The sequence below is a fragment of the Citrus clementina genome, unplaced genomic scaffold (genome assembly GCF_000493195.1).
Source record: "Citrus clementina cultivar Clemenules unplaced genomic scaffold, Citrus_clementina_v1.0 scaffold_9, whole genome shotgun sequence".
NCBI lineage: Eukaryota > Viridiplantae > Streptophyta > Magnoliopsida > Sapindales > Rutaceae > Citrus > Citrus x clementina.
The window spans coordinates 21251365-21271939 of record NW_006261964.1 but is presented as its reverse complement, the minus strand read 5'-3'; the positions used below and the strand labels follow the sequence as shown (position 1 = coordinate 21271939).

General features: G+C 33.4%; 1 non-coding gene across 1 annotated transcript; it reads right to left on the bottom strand.

Moving 5' to 3' along the window:
• Window positions 1–1717: 1717 nt before the first annotated feature.
• LOC112095510 lies at window positions 1718–1821 on the bottom strand. Its single transcript, XR_002903883.1, has one exon. It is a non-coding gene; the product is annotated as a small nucleolar RNA R71 (small nucleolar RNA).
• Between the last annotated feature and the right edge of the window lie 18754 nt (window positions 1822–20575).

Below are 20575 nucleotides of genomic sequence, written 5' to 3'. Positions count from 1 at the left end.
CCAGGTCAAACCGTGTTACTGTTCAACCCGGGTCAAACCATATTACTGTTCATCCGTGTGGTCAAACCGCATACTGTTGACTGATGACGTGGCGCAATCCTGAGCATCCAAACAGTTTTTAATCCGATGGCCATGATTTACTCCATGTATCTATAAAAAAGGGGCCTCTCCCCCCTAATTTGAGGGCTCTGAATCTATTTTTGGGATCCATTTTCTGTAATTATTTCTCCATCTTGTATTTTCTACGTATTTTAATAAATTCTCATTTTGCCCCTAGTTCAATTATGAGTAGCTAATTTTCTTTCAAGCTTAGGTTGAAGGTGAAGTCTCAACATGTGTCATGGGCTTTATTTAGTAAATTTACTTTCTCTTCCCCTCTAATTTTTGTGGATATTTTGACTTCTCGTCGACAAATAATACTAATCTTGTCTAGTACCGCCTTGGTTTCACCAGCCCCCTAGTACAAGGTTATTATTATTTGGCACGATAAGCCCTTAGCACCATATTGATTAGAGCGTGGTTCATGAGGTGTGGATTCCCCCCTCATGATTTAATTGCATTAATAAGGATTATTTAGCCCATGATGCATGTTGATACAAATCCAGATACCCAAGTACGTCATTTCAATAAATTCTCTTCAATTTATTCTCGCCATTTCAATTCCAATTTTAGAATTTATTCTTGCCATTTTAATTTAAGTTTTAGCATATTCCAAATCATTTCCACTACAAATCCAATCACCCATTTACAAAATTAATTCTACACACAATTAAAATCCACCTCCTCGTGGGATCGACACTCGTCACCATTAATCTATACTACAATAGATTCGTGCGCTTGCGAGTTCAATAAAATTTGCACAACAAGTTTTTGGCGCCGTTGCCAGGGAGGTAAGTAATTTTAATTTATAGAATTAATTTTTGTGAATAATTTCTTTTAATTATTTTCTTGTAATTTTTTTTAATTAAAAAAAAGTGAATCTACATTTAAAGATTAGTATTTCTTTTCTTTGTCTCTTCTTTAAAATTCTGTATTTTAATTTTCAATTTATTTTTTTGTAAATTCTTTTTTTTGGTTTATCTTATTAATTTATTTTTAGTTAATTTATTTCACGCATTTTTTTGTGTATTTTTTATAGTAAGGTTGTAATTGCGCAATAAGGTTAGTATCGTAATTTCTCCCTCTTCTTTATTTTTATTTGTTTTGTTCCCATCTTTTTTTTTATTTATTTTGCATGCATGGTCGAAGGTCATTATTACCTAATCTTGAACCTATAGATCTTGAATTAGAAAAAACACTTCGCACATACAGGCACGTTAAAAATAAATTTGGAATGGATTTACAAGCACCACAGGAGAGGCCATTTAAGGACTACTTCAGTCCCTTAGCTAATTTGAGCACATCATGCATAAGATACCCAAATGTAGCTGCTAGGAGTTTTGAACTAAAACCTAGTGTGCTAAATTGTCTCCCAACATTCTATGGCCTAGAAAATGAGGACTCATATAATCATCTGAATGATTTTCATGCTATTTGTCAAACTTTTAAATATGAGAATTTTTCAGACGATGATGTTAAACTCAGATTATTCCCATTTTCTTTAAAAGATAGAGCTCGTTCATGGCTTAATACATTGCCTGCTAATAGCATTGCATTATGGGAACAAATGGTAACAAAAGTTTTGAATAAATATTTCCCAGTACATAAAACCAATGCTATTCGCAGGGAAATCTCAGAGTTTACCCAGAGAGAAGACGAACAGTTTTTCGAAACATGGGAGCAATTCAATGGGCTACTCTTGAAGTGTCCACATCATGGGTACGAGAAATGGCACCAATGCCAATACTTTTTGGAGGGATTATTGCCGAATGTGCAAGAATGGCTAATGGCAACAAGTAGAGGAGAGCTAATGTCAAAAAGTGCATCAGAGATTTGGGAATTCTTCCAGCGACACGCGAATAATTCCCAACAACGGAGTCGATCACTTAGGAATACTAGAAGAATTAAGGGAGTAAATGAGGTTCAAATTGGCGAGTCAACTTCGGGAATCAAAGAAGTCAAGGAGATGGTTGAAGGTCTTGCTCGACAAATAGCATCGTTATCGACTGCTAAATCAACAGAACCACATGATCATGACTCATACCCAGATCAAGCCAATGCCATATGTGTAATGAGAAAGCCATCAAATTACAACCCATACTCCAACACATATAATCCTGGATGGAGAGACCACCCCAATTTTTCATGGTCTCAAGGATTCCAACAGAATGGACCAGCATCTCCAGCTCCACCAATGCAACAAATTTCTCAAATTCCTCAAGCCTCTCAGTCCCCATTTAGACCATTCAATCAGAACCAAAACCATTCTCAACCTAGACCATGGGAGGATGCATTCCAAAATTTCAGGAATGTTACTCACTCCACGATTGAGCAACAGAACCGCACCATTGATGGATTACGAAATGAGTTTAGAGCAAGCTTCAACTCACAAGCTCAATCAGTTTCAAGCCTCAAGAAGATGGTGGGATAACTTGCTTCTTCAGTTTAGACCTTGGCAATGACTGTTGGAAAGGTAAGTTTCCAAGTCAACCAGTGCCTAATCCTAAAAGAGTGCATGAAGCAAGTACCAGTTCACCACAGCAGCATGGAGAGGTCAAAGCAGTCATGACCTTGCGAAAAGGAAAAGAAGTCGACAACAAAGTGGAGATGCCGGTGACAAAAGAAAATCAAATTGTACCTGTGAATGTTGAAGACTCGCCATCGGAGGAGAAAGAAGAAACCAACCCACGAGAATACGTTCCGAAAACTCCATTTCCTCAGAGGTTAGCGAAAGGAAAGAAGGAAATATCCACATGTAAGATTCTCGAAATCTTCAAACAAGTAAGTGTTAACATCCCTTTACTTGACGCTATAAAGCAAGTTCCATCTTATGCCAAGTATCTTAAAGACCTGTGTACTAAAAAGAGAAATATTCATGTTTAAAAGAAGGCATTTTTAACAGAAAATGTTAGTTCTATACTCCAACATAAAATTCCTCTAAAATGCAAAAACCCAGGCTCCCCCACTATTTCATATAGCATAGGGAACCACACAATTGAGAATGCTTTGTTGGATTTAGGAGCTAGTGTAAATTTGTTGCCTTACTCAGCATTTTTGAAACTTGAACTTGGAGAATTACACCCAACTCCAGTGGTGTTACAGCTTGCAGATCGGTCCACGAAAATACCTCGTGGTATTGTAGAGGACGTGCTTATCTAGGTAGACAAGTTTTATTTTCCTGTCAATTGCATTGTAATTGACACTCAACCAATACAGGATTCGAGGAAGCACATCCCCATTATTCTAGGCCGACCTTTCTTGGCAACTGCGGATGCTCACATTCAATACAGGACTGGAAATATGCAGTTGTCCTTCGGCAATATGACTATGGAGCTAAACATTTTCAACATTGCCAAACAACCTCACAGTGCAGATGATGGAATTGTGGATGTGGATTTAATAGAAACAATAGTTGATAATACTTTTCTTTCAAACCTTAGTGATGATCCTTTACAAACATGTTTAACTCACTTTGGTTTGGATTTTGATGTTGACAGATCGGTCGATGATGTCAACACCCTACTTGACTCAGCACCATCCATGGACACTAATAAATGGAAGTCAAGAGTTGAACAACTAGCATCATCAGAAAAGAAACTCATCTCATCATCTGAATCACCACCGAAACTCGAGCTCAAACCATTGCCCAACACATTGGAATATGCATTTTTGGGAGAAGAAAGTACTCTACCGGTAATCATCTCATCATCCCTAAATGACGAACAAAAAGGTAAGTTGTTGGATGTTTTAAAAGAGCATAAAGAAGCATTAAGATGGACCATAGCAGACATAAAAGGTATAAACCCAGTAGACTGCATGCATTATATTCATCTTGATGAAAATGTTAAGCCTACTAGGGAAAAGCAATGTCGGTTAAATCCTAACATAAAAAAAGTTGTTAGAACTGAAGTCCTTAAGCTATTAGATGCAGGTACCATTTACCCAATTTCTGATAGTTCATGGGTCAGTCCTGTACAAGTTGTCCCCAAAATGTCAGGAGTCACAGTAGTTACCAATGCTGATAATGAATTGATACCAACTAGAGTAACTATAGGATGGCGTGTATGCATTGATTATAGAAAGTTGAATTCTGTAACGCATAAAGACCATTTTCTTTTATCATTTATTGATCAAATGCTTGATAGATTAGCAGGCCATGAATTTTATTGCTTTTTAGATGGCTACTCAGGATATAATCATATTCCCATAACACCAAAAGATCAAGAGAAAATCACTTTCACTTGCCCTTTTGGCACTTTTGCATATAGGAGGATGCCATTTGGATTATGTAATGCACCTGCTACATTTCAACGATGCATGCTAAGCATTTTTTCTGATATTATTAAACGATTTCTTGAAGTCTTTATGGATGAATTTTCTATCTTTGGTGATTCGTTTGATCAATGTTTACATCATCTAACACTAGTTCTGCAGAGATATATCGAGAAGAACTTGGTCTTAAATTGGGAGAAATGCCATTTTATGGTAAAACAAGGTATTGTTCTCAGTCATATCATTTCGAGCAAAGGTATTGAGGTTGACAAAGCCAAGGTGGATCTCATTTCTAATCTTCCTCTACCCAAAACAGTCAGAGAAGTAAGATCTTTCCTTGGGCATGCTGGTTTCTATAGACGTTTCATTAAAGATTTTAGCAAAATTTCTAGACCTTAATGCAATCTACTTGCTAAGGATGTACCTTTTGTCTTTAAAGATTCATGTCTTGTGGCATTTGAAATCATCACCCATCATTCAGCCCTCAAACTGGAGCTTACCATTTGAGCTCATGTGTGATGCATCTGATTATGCAGTAGGAGCAGTATTAGGACAAAGAGTTGATCGAATTCCCCATGTTATTTACTATGCTAGTATGACATTAAATGATGCATAGTTGAACTATTCAACTACTGAAAAAGAAATGCTAGCAGTAGTGTTTGCATTAAAGAAATTTCGATCTTATCTCATTGGTTGTAAAATAATTATATTCACAGATCATGCTGCTCTTAAATATCTTCTCACAAAGAAATATGTAAAAGCTAGACTAATTCGTTGGGTGTTACTTTTGCAGGAATTTAGCTTGGAATTCAAAGATAAGAAAGGCACAGAAAATGTTGTGGCGGACCATCTCTCTCGTCTCCATTTTGACACAATTACAGAGTCATTAATATTGAATAAGTCATTTCCAGATGAACAATTAATGAGTGTGGAATTATTACCTTGGTATGCTGATATAGTTAATTATCTTGTCACAGGTAAACTTCCAAAGCATTGGACCAAGCAAGACAAGGCTAAATTCTTTGCGGAAATAAAGAATTTCTTTTGGGATGACCTGTATTTGTTTAAGTATTGTGCAGACCAAATTGTTAGACGATGTGTCCCAGAAAGTGAAATTCAGAATATCCTTTCATTCTGCCATGAACAAGCTTGTGGAGGCCATTTCAGTGCTAAGAAAACAGCAACTAAAGTTTTACAATGTAGTTTCAATTGGCCAACTATATTTCGAGATGCTTACACTTTCTGTTCTTCATGTGATAGGTGTCAACGAATGGGGAGCATTACATGAAGGAACATGATGCCATTAAATCCAATTTTAGTAGTTGAAATTTTTTACGTATAGGGTATCGACTTCATGGGACCATTTCCCCCATCTTTTGGCCATCAATACATATTGGCTGCTGTTGACTACGTATCAAAATGGGTAGAAGCAATTCCACGCAGAACCAATGATCACAAGGTGGTGATAGGATTTTTGAAAAGCAACATTGTTTCACGCTTTGGATTCCCTCGAGCAATAATCAGTGATGGTGGTGCCCACTTTTGAAACAAAGCATTCAAGGATCTTTTGACAAAGTATTCAATCACACACAAAGTGGCGATCCCGTATCATCCGCAAACCAGTGGCCAAGTTGAGATCTCCAATCGAGAAATAAAGCACATATTAGAAAAGGTTGTTCATTAAGACTTGATAATGCATTATGGGCATATAGAACGGCTTTCAAGACCCCGATTGGGATGTCACCCTACAGGCTAGTGTATGAAAAAGCTTGCCACCTACCTGTGGAACTCGAGCATCGTGCGTATTAGGCCATCAAGAAATTCAACTTTGACATGCAGCAAGCCAGCTCAGAAAGAATATTACAACTGACAGAACTTGAAGAAATTCGCAATGACGCATACAAAAATGCCAAGATTTACAAGCAACGGATGAAAGTCTTTCATGACAAGCAAATTATGAGAAAATCGTTCACTCCAGGTCAGAAAGTGCTTTTATTCAATTCTCGTTTGCACCTATTCCCAGGTAAGTTACGTTCTCGATGGTCTGGTCCCTTTATTGTTCATAATGTTTTTCCACATGGGGCAATTGAAATTAAGGACCCAAAGAACGGTGTCATGTTTAAAGTTAATGGTCAAAGATTAAAGCCATATCTAGAGTACCAACCACATAGAGAAGACACCGAAATAAATTTGAGTGACCCACCAGATTTGAATTGATTTTTTTTTTCGGTGATTTGATTTTTTTCTTTCTTTATATTATTCTTTTGCTAATTGAAATTATTTTTGCATAAGTGTGTTTGTTTAACTATTAAGTTTTCTCTTATCATTTTTAATCATGAGTACCTTACTTAGACCGTTCCTCCTGAACATTCTTAAACCACTTCAACTTGTCAAAACTCATCTCAAAAGGCAGATTCAATTTTGTAAAACACATCGCATTTGGGCTCTACAGCCACCAGAGTTAGTACCCTATGTTGAGGATTTAGAAAGCCAACTCAGAGACATTGAGAGAAGTGTTTACGACATCTAGTTGGAGCTTGAGGTAAATTCAATAAGAGGACGATTTTAATTTTCTTTGTGTGTTTTGATTTGTTTTTCTGTTTGTGTGCTTTAGTTTGTTACCACGGTGAAGTGGCGGATAACGGTACTCCATGACAATCAAGTCGGTTACTTCAGTTTCCCATAATAACTGATATTTTGAGGCGAAAGTATGGACAAAAACGAGATTCTAGCAAAGCTTCACAAGCGATTCCCTTCACTTCCTCAGAATGCCATCCTTACAATCTATAAAGCTCGATCCGAACGCATGCGATTGCTCATGAGGAATAACATACCTGCTGATATCCGTTGGTTAATCGAGGCGAAAGTATGATCGATAGGTGAGTTACCTCCAAAATTTATTGCTTACATGCCTGGTTGTGGTAAAGGAAATTATGCAAGAAAACAACGAGCTCAAAGAATTTATGTTGCTTGTCATAAGTGTGCCAGAATGAGTTGCGATAAAAAACCATGTTCTTTAGGAATGGTGTCTGATAATAGGGAAGATAAGATTCAATTCATTAGGGATGGCTTGAATAAGGAGTCATTGGATGATATCCTTCTGTCTCTTGAAACGCATCCCAGTGGATATGTGCAAGGAGCGATTCTCCAGTTATGGCCACTATTCCAGAAAGAGCATGCACGATATAGTCTCGGGAATCTAACTATAAACGACCCTGTTTGCCAGTTTATAAGAAAACTGGATAGGAAGCCTATCCTCGACCCATAGAGGGCGTTCAAACCGTTTCTGGACGTAAAATTAGAGGAAGATGTGAGCCACAGTCGCAACTACCTGTAAATATCCTTTTACTTTACTGTTATTTTATTTCACTATTGTTTTATTGTGTGCATTATTGTCTTTAATAATTTTATTACTGTTTGCTTTTTCTTTATTACTGTTTGCTTTTTCCTTTTTACTGTTTCCTTTTTTACTCGAGAGCCACGTGCTTTACGCGTTATTTGACACTGACATGTTACCTCCTACACAACTGTGACCCACTGTCACCAAGACTCTTAAATGTGATTTTTTTTGTCAAGCACTCACAAATTATTTTTTGAGAAGTATCACAATGGCAGCTACTCCAAATAAACAGTTCAAGAACATTTGTGTGCTTTCTGGATTTAACTATGGCAAACATAAAGAGTTTGTTGAGGCGGCCATAGATCTTGGTCCAAGTATAGCAGAGAGAAAATTACACTTGGTGTATGGAGGAGGTAACCGAGAGTTATAAAAAATGGTCTCAGAAGCTCAGAGGCAGCCAAGTGTTAGGCATCATCCCAAGAGTCCTAAAACCTTTGGGCAATTTGTCTGACTCATCGACTGGAGAAGAGTTAGTCGTCTCAGGTATACAAGAAAGAATAACTGAAATGCTTAATCATGCTGATACTTTTATTTTCCTTCCAGGAGATCTTGCAACACTAGAGGCACTTATCACACTAGCATCTTGGGCCCATCTGCACATTCACCAGAAACTCATCGGTTTGTTAAATGTCAATAACTTTTATGATGGCTTTATCACATTTCTTAACCATGCAATAAAAAACTACTTCATTCCTTCCAATGCGAAAAAACTTTTTATTTGTGCTCACACTGCTAATGAGCTACTTGATCTATTACAAGCTTATAAACCGGAGCCAGACCCCTGGACCTTTGTGTTGGAGCATCTAAATAATGATGGTAACAGTAGCCGCAGTAAGAAGTACAAATTAGATTTAACTCTCTGCCTGTAAATATTTTCTTCTGTGCTGCATCACCCAGGTGATGTCTTCTAAACTCTACTTCTTTCCTTTAAAACATTGAGGACAATGTTTCGTTCTGGTTGGGGGGAGAGAATAGTTGACAATTGTGGAATCTTGGTTAAGTTTTTACTGATTTTTTGTTGTAGAAACTAACTGTTGCTAACTATTTGTGTTGAAGATGGCTGAATATGGAGTGTAGTGACTCTAGAAATGCATCTTCATCGTAAAAAAAAAACAAAAAAAAAACAAAAACCATTTTCGTTTTCTATCATTTTAAGTGTAACTTTTCTAATTAGTTTTTATGCATCATTTTCACATTTCTGCATGCATATTTTCCTTTCATGCTTAGAATAGGTTGGGGGGTAGAATGTTGTTTAAAATATATATATATATATATATATATATTTGTGTGATTTGTTTTAACATTGGATGACATGATTAATTTCAAATTTTAGTATTTGTATTATCTTTGGTCTTAAGTGATGTTACGCTATGTTTGCTACTTTACATGTTGATGTCGAAGACAAATATGAGTTGCTTGAAGGAATGAACATGTCATAAATAAGTGCCAAGTGAGTTGTTGAGCCTATCATTTTCTTGGAGAGTAACCCTTTTGCCCATTCTCTATACAGCTTAGCAGTTTATTATTTTATACACGATCTCTAGATTTCTTTTGAGTTAACCCTTAAAAAAAATGGTAAAATAAAAAAAAAGAAAAAAAAATGTGTGTTGCTACATTGGGAGGCCCGTCTAACTAGTAGATATGGATGATTATTTAGAGCCCTAAAAGACGATGGAAATGTCATCTTTGATCCGTTTGAGCCTTTCTAGCCATCCCTTTTATTAAATATCCATAGTTAACCCTTTTGAGCCTTTAAAAAAAAATATTTTCTTTGTCAACTTATCATCTTGACCTACTCCCTTTTATTAAATATCCATAGTTAACCCTTTTGAGCCTTTAAAAAAAAATATTTTCTTTGTCAACTTATCATCTTGACCTACTCCGATTTGGAGTATTACCCGATGTCTTATAAGTTCCATCACCTATTTATGTTTGAGAAAATGTAAATAATTATACTGTTCAGTGAAGTTATGCCAAATAAAAGCAAAAAAAAAACAAAAACAAAAGTTGTTGTTTCAAAAGAATAAAAATAACAATAATAGGTGAAATCCACCTTGCAACTTCCAAAAACAAAAAAACATTTCTCTGCATTTTTCTCAAACATACACTTTATTTTCCTTATTTCCTTTCTTTGTTAGCCATATCCCTAGCCTACGTTACGTCCTAATAAAAGTCCTTCTTGATTTTAGGAAACTATAGTTTGAAGTAGAAGCTAGTTATATGGGCTAAAAAGATGTAGTGGTGCATATAAAAAAAATAAATAAATTGGGTTGACTATCATTTTTTATTTGACTTGAGATCGTATTATTTCTAAGCTGAAGGCATATTTATTTCATCTTGGTGAGAGCATGTGATATCACTTCTTTATTATTTTCTCTCAATTACCATTCATTGGAGTGACTATTTTTATTGGGTTTAATTTCTTTGTGAGAGTGTCACTACTTCCAATGAGATTTTTGGGGTTTGACATGTCATTCTTGAAAGTAGCTATAACAAAGTCTACTGGGCTTATTCATGTGGATGGTTGATGTGGGTGTGATGTTGCTTTAGACTGAAGATAATGCTTATACTTTTATTTGATTGCTATCATTAATCTGATTGAATAAACACGAGTGTTTCTAAATAAAATTTAAAAAAAATCACTTTGGTTTTGAATTTTGTTTTCGCTTTATTTGCTAGGGACTAGCAAAAAGCCGGTTGGGGGGTGTGTTGAGTGTTAGAAAATGTATATTTATAAAGGAAAAAATCGTCATTTTACACTACAAGTTTTAGCAACACCTTTACTTTTATGAATTTAACCTTCTTTTGATTTAATTCCGTGTGTTTTATTTTAATTAAGTATTTTATGTATTTTAGGGGCATCATAGTCATTTCACAATAAACGAGAAATCAGATGGCAAAACGGACATCACTTTTGAACTCAGGACGGTCGAAAACCTTAGGAAGAGCATAAAAGGAAAAATGGCACTGTTCACATGTACGATATTATTCACGTGTACGGTACTGTATACGTTACTGTTCACGACACTGTTCACATAGATGGACGATGACGTGGCATTGACTGATGAGGTGTCACGATCCTGTTGGACTAAAATTCTTATGTACTATTGATGGTGACGTGGCAGCATATCAGTGGACCAAAAATCTCGCGTACGGTACATGCATCACATAGGATTATTTTCAACCAAACTGCGTTACTGTTCAACCCAGGTCAAACCGTGTTACTGTTCATCCACGTGGTCAAACCGCATACTGTTGACTGATGACGTAGCGCAATCCTGAGCGTCTAAACTGTTTTTAATCCGATGGTCATGATTTACTCCATGTATCTATAAAAAGGGGGCCTCTCCCCCCTAATTTGAGGGCTCTGAATCCATTTTTGGGATCTATTTTCTATAATTCCTTCTCCATCTTGTATTTTCTATGTATTTTAATAAATTTCCATTTTGCCCCTAGTTCAATTATGAGTAGCTAATTTTCTTTCAAGCTTGGGTTGAAGGTGAAGTCTCAATATGTGTCATGGGCTTTATTTGGTAAATTTACTTTCTCTTCTCCTCTAATTTTTGTAGATGTTTTGACTTCTCGTTGACAAATAATACTAATCTTGTCTAGTACCGCCTTGGTTTCACCGGCCCCCTAGTACAAGGTTATTATTATTTAGCACGATAAGCCCTTAGCACCATATTGATTAGAGCGTGGTTCATGAGATGTGGATTCCCCCCTCATGATTTAATTGACATTAATAAGGATTATTTAGCCCATGATGCATGTTGATACGGATCCAGATACCCAAGTATGTCATTTCAATAGAATTCTCTTCAATTTATTCTTGCCATTTCAATTCCAATTTTAGAATTTATTCTCGCCATTTTAATTTAAGTTTTAGCATATTCCAAATCATTTTCACTACAAATCCAATCACCCATTTACAAAATTAATTCTACACACAATTAAAATCCACCTCCTCGTGGGATCGACACTCGTCACCATTGATCTATACTACAATAGATTCGTGCGCTTATGAGTTCAATAAAATTTGCACAACAATCCTCTTGGTGCATGCAACTGCTTTAGTTTTAGTTAATTAATTAAAATTGACTTGGTATATGGGCTATGTATTTGGAGCTAAATGTCCCCAATGCTTTTGAATCACATCTCCCGTCTTGCGATTCTTATCAAACATAGCAAATATGCAAGTCTCAATAGGTCGTCCAGGCTTCTTTGGTGACCCTTGATTCACATGTCGTATCAAGTTATTATTATAAGTCCATACATTATCAACATTCGTTTATGCTCCGTTACCACCGGTCATCGGCCACCCACTTTCCGATATCACAATATCCAGCGAGCCCCTACCGTCTTCCTCCAAAGCAGCATAAGTAGCATCCAACATGGCATCAATAAATATCACTAGCAATTATGATCATAAAATATGCGAAAGACATAACCGCATTCATTTTAGGAAAAAGGCAAAGGCATACATGATAACTCCAGAAATGAAGAAAGACTAACACTAATTTCAAATTTTCAACATATACAATAGAGATTTGCAAAGATCGGCTATTATCTAACCTTTTTAGTTTTTAATAACACAATGCATGTTTCATAACGGAAAGTGAAAAAAAGAAAAGTTGCTTCCAAAGTTTTGAAATTTGAACATTCCACTTCCAAGCAGAGTTTGTCAATTTCCCATTTTCCTCAAATATTTCACAATTAAATAAACCCTGCTTCATAACTCAGAATGTTATCATTTTTTGAATTACATATTCATAGTCATAATCCTTGTTGCAAACTGATAATCCTTGTTGCAAACTGATCATACATACTGTGAGTCTGTGAACATATTTCTCAAGAAGGAGAACCACAATACAAAAAACTGATAAAAGATTGATAGTAAGTGTTGGTGTATATTCTAATACTATTAGTGTCAATGTGCAAGTGTACACAACAAGTAATATAATTATAAGTATTCAAGATCGTATCCACATGAATTGATGTTATCAGACTTGCTACAGCAATTTTAACAGTGCAAATTTTGTTCTAAATTAAAATAAAACAATTAATGAAACTAATATACTAACTAAAATAAAATGCAACAAAGTATATTATCACATCAAACTCAAGGATAAAACCAATGGGAATATAGAATAGTTGAGTGAATAAACTCTCCTAATGGTCTTAATTATTTTCTAATGGTTGGCTCAGTTGCTGTAGTATCTGCTACAGCACTAGGCAGAATCCTTATGCATCCTCAGTTGTCACATGTTGTATATCTTATATCTATATGCAACCTAACAGTGATCAGTTGTTATGCCAACATAAGATATATCATTACACGTATAGGTTCTATTTACCCTACAAGGTGAATCCATATGTCTAGTTCATCACTGATCTTAAATCAAGTATGGCCCTTTTGAGACTCAAGTAAAACTCAATCCAGGAAATCCAATTTAAGATCAAGTATTGCTTTGATATTTTCCACTAAGATAGACCCTTTTGCGGCTCTTCCTTAGCTAGTATCATTAAATGGGTAATCAGCCGAAATAATGAATAAAATAAATTCTATTAAAACAAAATGCCACAGCAAACATGCAGCAACACATATATTCAGTCAATAAACCATCAAGATTGTTTATCACTCAACTATAAATAAATTTAGTCCTGATTTGTAAAATAAAAATAAAGAACAAGGTTTCGGCCATGAAACACATCCCCATGAATAAATAGAAAACAAGAGAAGAATAAGAATGACTAAGCTCCCAATTGATCTCTGCAATTTCTCCTCTTGTGCAGCCCTTAATCTCTCTCTTGAATCTTGTTTTTCTTTTGTTTCTTTGTGGTTTTTCTCCTTGGGTGACAGCCCTCCTTATTTGGTATGATGTAGGAAACTACAGATCGCAATTCTGCAAGTATCCCGCGCAGAATTTTCTCTGTCGTTGTCCCAGGTTTGCTACAACAATGGTTGCTACAGCAACTGCACTATTCTAGATTTGTTTCAATGCTTTTGTAGCTAAGTTCTTTTCCATCTATTGCAAGTTTATAGCATCAGCATTCCTTTTTTGAAATTTGGGCTTCCAGACACCTACAATTATGAATATGATTTAGCACACAAATTATTCTAAATCAAACAAAATTTATTACGAATAAACTAATATGAATGTTTATGCAAAATATAATAAAAATGCAATGAAAACACATTATTTACTCTCTAAGTATTATTGATTTAAGTCTAAAAGTGTTATGATAACTCTTATTTCATAGAGTTATCAGTAAGTAATAAACATCCAAATCAGTTGGACGTGTGACTTTTTTTTCCACAAATCAGAAACATGTCATTGGCCAACATAGTCTCCTTCCCCAAACTGAATTTCTTCTCAAAAATCCATGCCAACTTTGACCCAACCAAACCTGTCTTGCAACACATGCATCTCAAAATCAAAACTCTCCTTATCTAGTGTCTTCTACCTTACTTATCAGCTATTTCTAAAAAAAGGTGGAAAATGTACTTACCTGTCTATTATATTCTCTTCATCATGACAATTTAGAGCAAACCTTATCACATTATTTAATTATCATGACAAATAACAATAATGTACAAGGCCATGATGCTTAATTAAATGGCATTTTATATAGCAGGAAAGATTCACCAAGATCAAGAATGGGTCTGATGTTGTTTTGGCTGTAAAGAGCTATGACATCTGCTTAGATGGTAAGTTGTCACCAAGCATTCCATTGCAAACACATATTTTAGGAACTGCAAAATGCGATATATACAAAATCAACAAATAATTAAGAAACCTATATTAATTAATGAGTAACATTAATCCATGGATAGAGATATGGATAGGGTAAATGATCAAATGGGTACGTTGGGTTTCAGTAAAGTAGTCATTTCGTACCGTATATTTCAAAAAATCTTGTCTTTTGAAAAAAATATATATGTTAACTTCTAACTTGTTTTGTGTCTTTTACTAATTTTTCCTTGATGTGGTAAAATATTAATAAAAACTCATTGTTTATCAATAAAAGCTATACAACTAAAGTAGCACTAAAAGATAGAAAAATTGAAAGTTACCAGAATTTTTTTAACCTATGGGTATGTTTTGATGGATTTTGAAAAAAAAATGGGTAGGGAGTGGACAAAGCTAAAAATCATTTTTTTTAAGTTCTATCTCTCTCATACTTAAACCAGGATGATTAGCCAAAAAAAAAATTGTTTAAAAACTAATTAGTCAAGTGCCTGAAGCAATTTTGATGGATTTTGAAACGCGAAAAAATTTAATTTTTTACAAACAACAGAGAAGTTTTGATCATTTTCTAGAGAAATTAAGATATATATTGTTTTGGTCTAAGGTAGCCATTAAAAACCTAGCAAGTAACAAGGCGATTGAAGCCATTGAAGGGCTATTGAGAGAGGTATATGTTGGAATCTTACTAGTATTTCAAACTACTATTATCCCCACATTTGAGGGAAGTGAGAGCAATCACTATTATGTTTGATTTGAAATTAGTCATTGTTTGATTTAATAACAAATTAGAGTTGAATAAGTTAAATTTAGATAATAAAATAACTTAGTTTACTATCTAATTTGAGCTTGTCAAATAAGAAAATGTGATATGTGTATGGAATCAAAATCCACAAAGAGGACATAGGAACGACTTTTGAGTAGAGAAACTGAATTTCTCAATTTTGTTCACAATGTATTGAGAAATAAAGATGAGGCAGGTGAAAAGTTCTTAATGTATAAGAGTGAAATCCATGAAGTGACATCTCCCCATTCATTGAATCAATTGATATAGTTGAAAGAAAAATAGAACATTGACGAACATGGTAAATACCACGGTCATAAGTTTTGGAGCACTACTGAACTTGCAAGGGGAAGATATATTGTTAGCTTGTCGTATTCATATTAGAATATCCTAAAAGAAAATAAGAAAGACACCCTATGAGTTATGGAGAGGCTATAAGACTAACTTATCATTCCTCAAAATGTGGGTTACTTAGCAAAGGTTCTTATACTTGATCTCAAAAGGATTAGGTTAGGACCTTAAACTATTGACTTTTTTTTTATAGGGTATGCCCACAACAGTTGTACTTACAGATTCTTGGTACTTTAAAATGAAGGACATCCATTGAGGCAGATACCATCATTAAGTCTAAGATTGTTGAATTCTTTGATTTTTTTCTTAAGAAAGCCAACACTAGTTACACACCCTTGAAAGAGTCAATTAAATGATCCTCCTAAGAGTTCAGATGTTCAATATAGGAGAAGTAAAAAGATGAAAATGATCATTAGTTTTGGTGGAGACTTCTATGTTTTTCTTATTTAGAATGATCCTCAAACTTCTAAAAAAGTTATGGCTTCTCGAGATGCACATCTGAGAGAGAGGCAATCAACAGTGAGTTAGATTTCATCATGAGCAATTATGTATAAGAATTAGTTAATTTACTTTTAGGTACAAAACCTATTGGTTACAAATGGATTTTCAAAGAAAATTGAAAGTCAATGGATCAATTGATAAATAATAGGTAATATTAGTTGTCAAAAGATCTGATAAAAAAAAGACATACGTTATTTTGATACCCATGCTCTTATGATATAGATTGCATCCATTAGAATTCAATTACACTAATTGCAATTTATAACTTACATGTTTATTAGATGAATATCAAAACAACTTATCTAAAAGTAGATATAAATGTAAAAATCTACATGAGTCTACCAGAGGGTTGTGTAGTTCCAAGTATTGAGCAAAAAGGTATGCAAATTAGTTAAGTCAGTATATGGCTTAAAAGAAACACCAAAACAGTGGCATGAGAAGTTTGATAAAGTATTAAATATCAAATGGATATGCAAATGAGACTGAGAGGATGCCTGCTTCTAACTTCGATTTGATGAATATGGGAGAAATAGATGTTATAGTAGGCATCAAAATCACTAAGACTAATAATGGTCTGATATTGTCACAAGAATATTATGTTGAAAAGGTTTAGATATTGCGATGAGAAATTGATTATTACACCATATGATGCAAATAAACACCTTAATTAAAATATAGAATATAGTGTAAATAAATTGAGATATATCTAAATCATTAGTAGCTTAATATAGTTGATGAATAGTAAAGCCTAATGTTGCATATGATATAGGCATATTAAATAATTATACTTAAAATCCTAGTAAGGATTATTTGACTGCCATAGACAGACTATTTGAGAGGCACCATTGATTTTGGATTTAATTATAGTAGCTCTCCATCTGTGTTAGAAGGGTATAATAATGCGAATTCAGTTTGAAGATAAAATGAAATCAAATCCACTAGTGGTTTTATATTTACCCTTGATAGAGGAGTTGTGTCTTGAAAATCTTCCAAACAAATTAATGTGTTTAGCTCATTCTACCATGGAGTCCGAGTTAGTTGCTTTAGAGAAAGCATGTAGTAAGGCTGAATAGCTAAGAAACCTCTCAACAAATCTTCTCATTAACATTTATCCTTATATTTATATGTGATTATATTGCGATTGTCACATCGCCATGGGCAAAGAGATAAGATATATAACGGGAAAAGTATCTAAATTCATTTGAGATATAATATTCTTGAATAACTACTAGAACCTGGGATTGTGAGTGTAGATTATGATGTTAGAGTCAAATTTGACCATTTCTCTAACTAAAAACTATTAAACATGAGGTTAGTGGTAATTACGTTACGGGCGATGAGACTTCTATCCATAACAAAAGACAAGATTGAGTAAACCTACATATGTAATTGGAAATCCTATAAAGTAGGTTCATGAGGGTAATAAAAAGTCAATTATTATCTTGTGGCACTATCATTCTATTGATTTGAATCCTCCCTATGCGACATAGTCACCTATTGCAATGATTTAGCCTGATCAATTGAGCTCTTAATGCACTTTATAGCCCACATTTTGCATATGGTAGCAAACTGCATGACACGGTTAATGGAGGTTCACCTATATAAGTGTAGAACTTGGTCAGTTCCTCTGAAAATGAGATAGGCTTTGCTAGAGTACTCATAAATCCAGGGAGCCTAGGGCCATTAAAGTGTAAAACTGGGTTGGTTCCTCTAAAAATGAAATAGGCTTCTCTAAAGTACTCATGAATCCATAGAGGATAAGGCCATTAAAGTGGCAAACCATAGAACAACAAATACTGAGAGAGTTTAATGTGAGCTTCTAGTCCTCTACCTTACACAAAAGAAATATTGGTTCATAGAAACTATAAGTTTCATCAAGTTTCCATGAGACACGATTAGTTGTCAATGGTTGACCCTAAAAGGCATCAGTTCATATGCATTAAACTTTATGATGAAAGAAATTGAAGTATTTTGAAATATATAGGGATTGTTGGAATTTTATTAGTATTTCAAAATACTAATGTCCCATGTTTGAGGGAAGAGCAATCACTTTTATGTTTGATTTGAAGTTAGTCATGTGTTTGATTTAATTACAAATTAGAGTTGAATAAGTGAAATCTAGATGTGACTTGGATTATTTAATTTGAATTAAACTATGAGGCACAAAGATGACTAATTCAAATTAAATAAGGAAAGTGGGTAACTAATTTAAATAGAATTAAAAAAATGATTATAGAGGATCTCTCTATATAAAGAAGACATAAACAGCCTACAAGTTATAACGACCTCTATTACCTCTCTTGTAGCTCATATTTTTCTTCATAAAATATTCTTTCTGTTGTAAACTATTGTGCTCGGAGGGTAACCTCACATTGATGGCGTCACTAAATCCTGAAGATTAATCCACATTATTTGTGTCCCTATTGCATCAAGAAGTCTTTCTGGATGAGTGAATATTGGTCTTAGATAGCGCATCACACACGCCTTGACGAATTTTATAATTGCTAGTACATGAACAGTATCATGAATAGTATCCATGAACAGTAATGTGAACACTACTAACAACTACTATTCATAGAGTTCTATTCTCATCTTAAAATTATTGTTTTGGCTAGCTTTGGAATTCAAATAAGTAATATTGACTCATATTTTCAACAGTACAGAATTTAGTCATGGAGATAAACGCAATATTGAAGTGTTATACCAACACCATTTCTTAGCAACCCATGTATAAAGGAAAATCATCATTTCCATGAACCATAATGGAAGAAAATTGGTGACTATGAACCATGGTGGAAGAAAATTATTAATGACTATGAAACAGAGTGGAAGAAAAATAAATCTTCTCCACCATAAACCATAGTGGAAGAAACAAAATATCTTCTCCACCATGAACCATAGTGGGAAGGGAAAAAAAAACTACACAGATAATTAGGATTGGGCAAATCGGGTTTAACTCTAGGTTTTAATTTGGTTGCAACCCTATTTAGTTCAAACCTTGAATCCAAATTGAATTAAACCAAATTAAATTTGGTTCAGTTTAATTTAGATTTGTCTTTCAAATCGGTTCGGTTTCAAAACTCAAGTCTAAATTTCAGTTTGGGTTCAATTTGAGTTACAACAGCTCAATTTTCCAAAAATGCATCAGCAACCATCTAAAACATGACATTTCAACAATCATCGTTGACATTTCAACAAGCATCGTTGACATTTCAACAAGTCTTTTTATTGTGCAAAATTTTAATATACTCGCTAACGTACAAATCTTTGGAAATATAATAGTGGTAATGAGGTCGAACCTATAGGGATTGCTAGAAATTGGGAGGTCTAACTTAAATCTAAATCAATATTAATCCTAACCTAGTTGAGCAAATTGAGTTTTAAAGGAAATTAAACTAACTAAACTAAGAAAACAATTATGGTGTGTTTACTTGAGGGTTTAGGGAATAGGAATGAAACTCATGTTTACTTAGAAAAATGTAATTTGTGAATAAGAATAAAATGTGTGGGTTCCACACAATTTAGAAATAAGGAATGGGAATCTCATTGTCATAGGGGGTTGAGAATAAAAATGAGGGAATGAGAATGAATATATATTTACTTTTGTATCTCTCTAATTTTTTCTTATTTCACAAATTACCCTCATTCAAATCACAATTAATTTTATTATTTTAAATGTCATTAATAATATTTATTATTATTATTATTAAATTTTATTAACTTTATTATTTTAGTTATTATTAATTATTGTTAGTATTATTTTTATTAATATTACCATTATTAACATTTATTACTATTATTATTATTATTAAATTTTATAACTTTATTATTTTAGTTATTATTAATTATTGTTATTATTAATTATTGGTATTATTATTTTTATTAATATTATCATTATTAACATTTATTATTATTATTATTATTATTATTATTTTATTAACTTTATTATTTTAGTTATTATTAATTAATGTTAATGTTATTTTTATTAATATTATCATTATTAACATTTATTATTATTATTAAAAAAATTATTAACTTTATTATTTTAGTTATTATTAATTATTTTTATTATTATTTTATTAATATTATCATTATTAAAATTTATTATTATTATTATTATTATTATTAAATTTTATTAACTTTGTTATTTTAGTTACTATTAATTATTGTTATTATTATTTTTATTAATATTATCATTATTAACATTTATTTTATTATTATTAAATTTTATTAACTTTATTATTTTAGTTATTATTAATTATTGTTATTATTATTTTATTAATATTATCATTATTAACATTTTTTATTATTAATTTTATTTTTAATTAATATCATTTTTATTACAATATTTATACGTGTATCTAAATAATAAAAATTACATTATTTAATATTATGGGTATGTTGGTAAATTGATTTTCATTC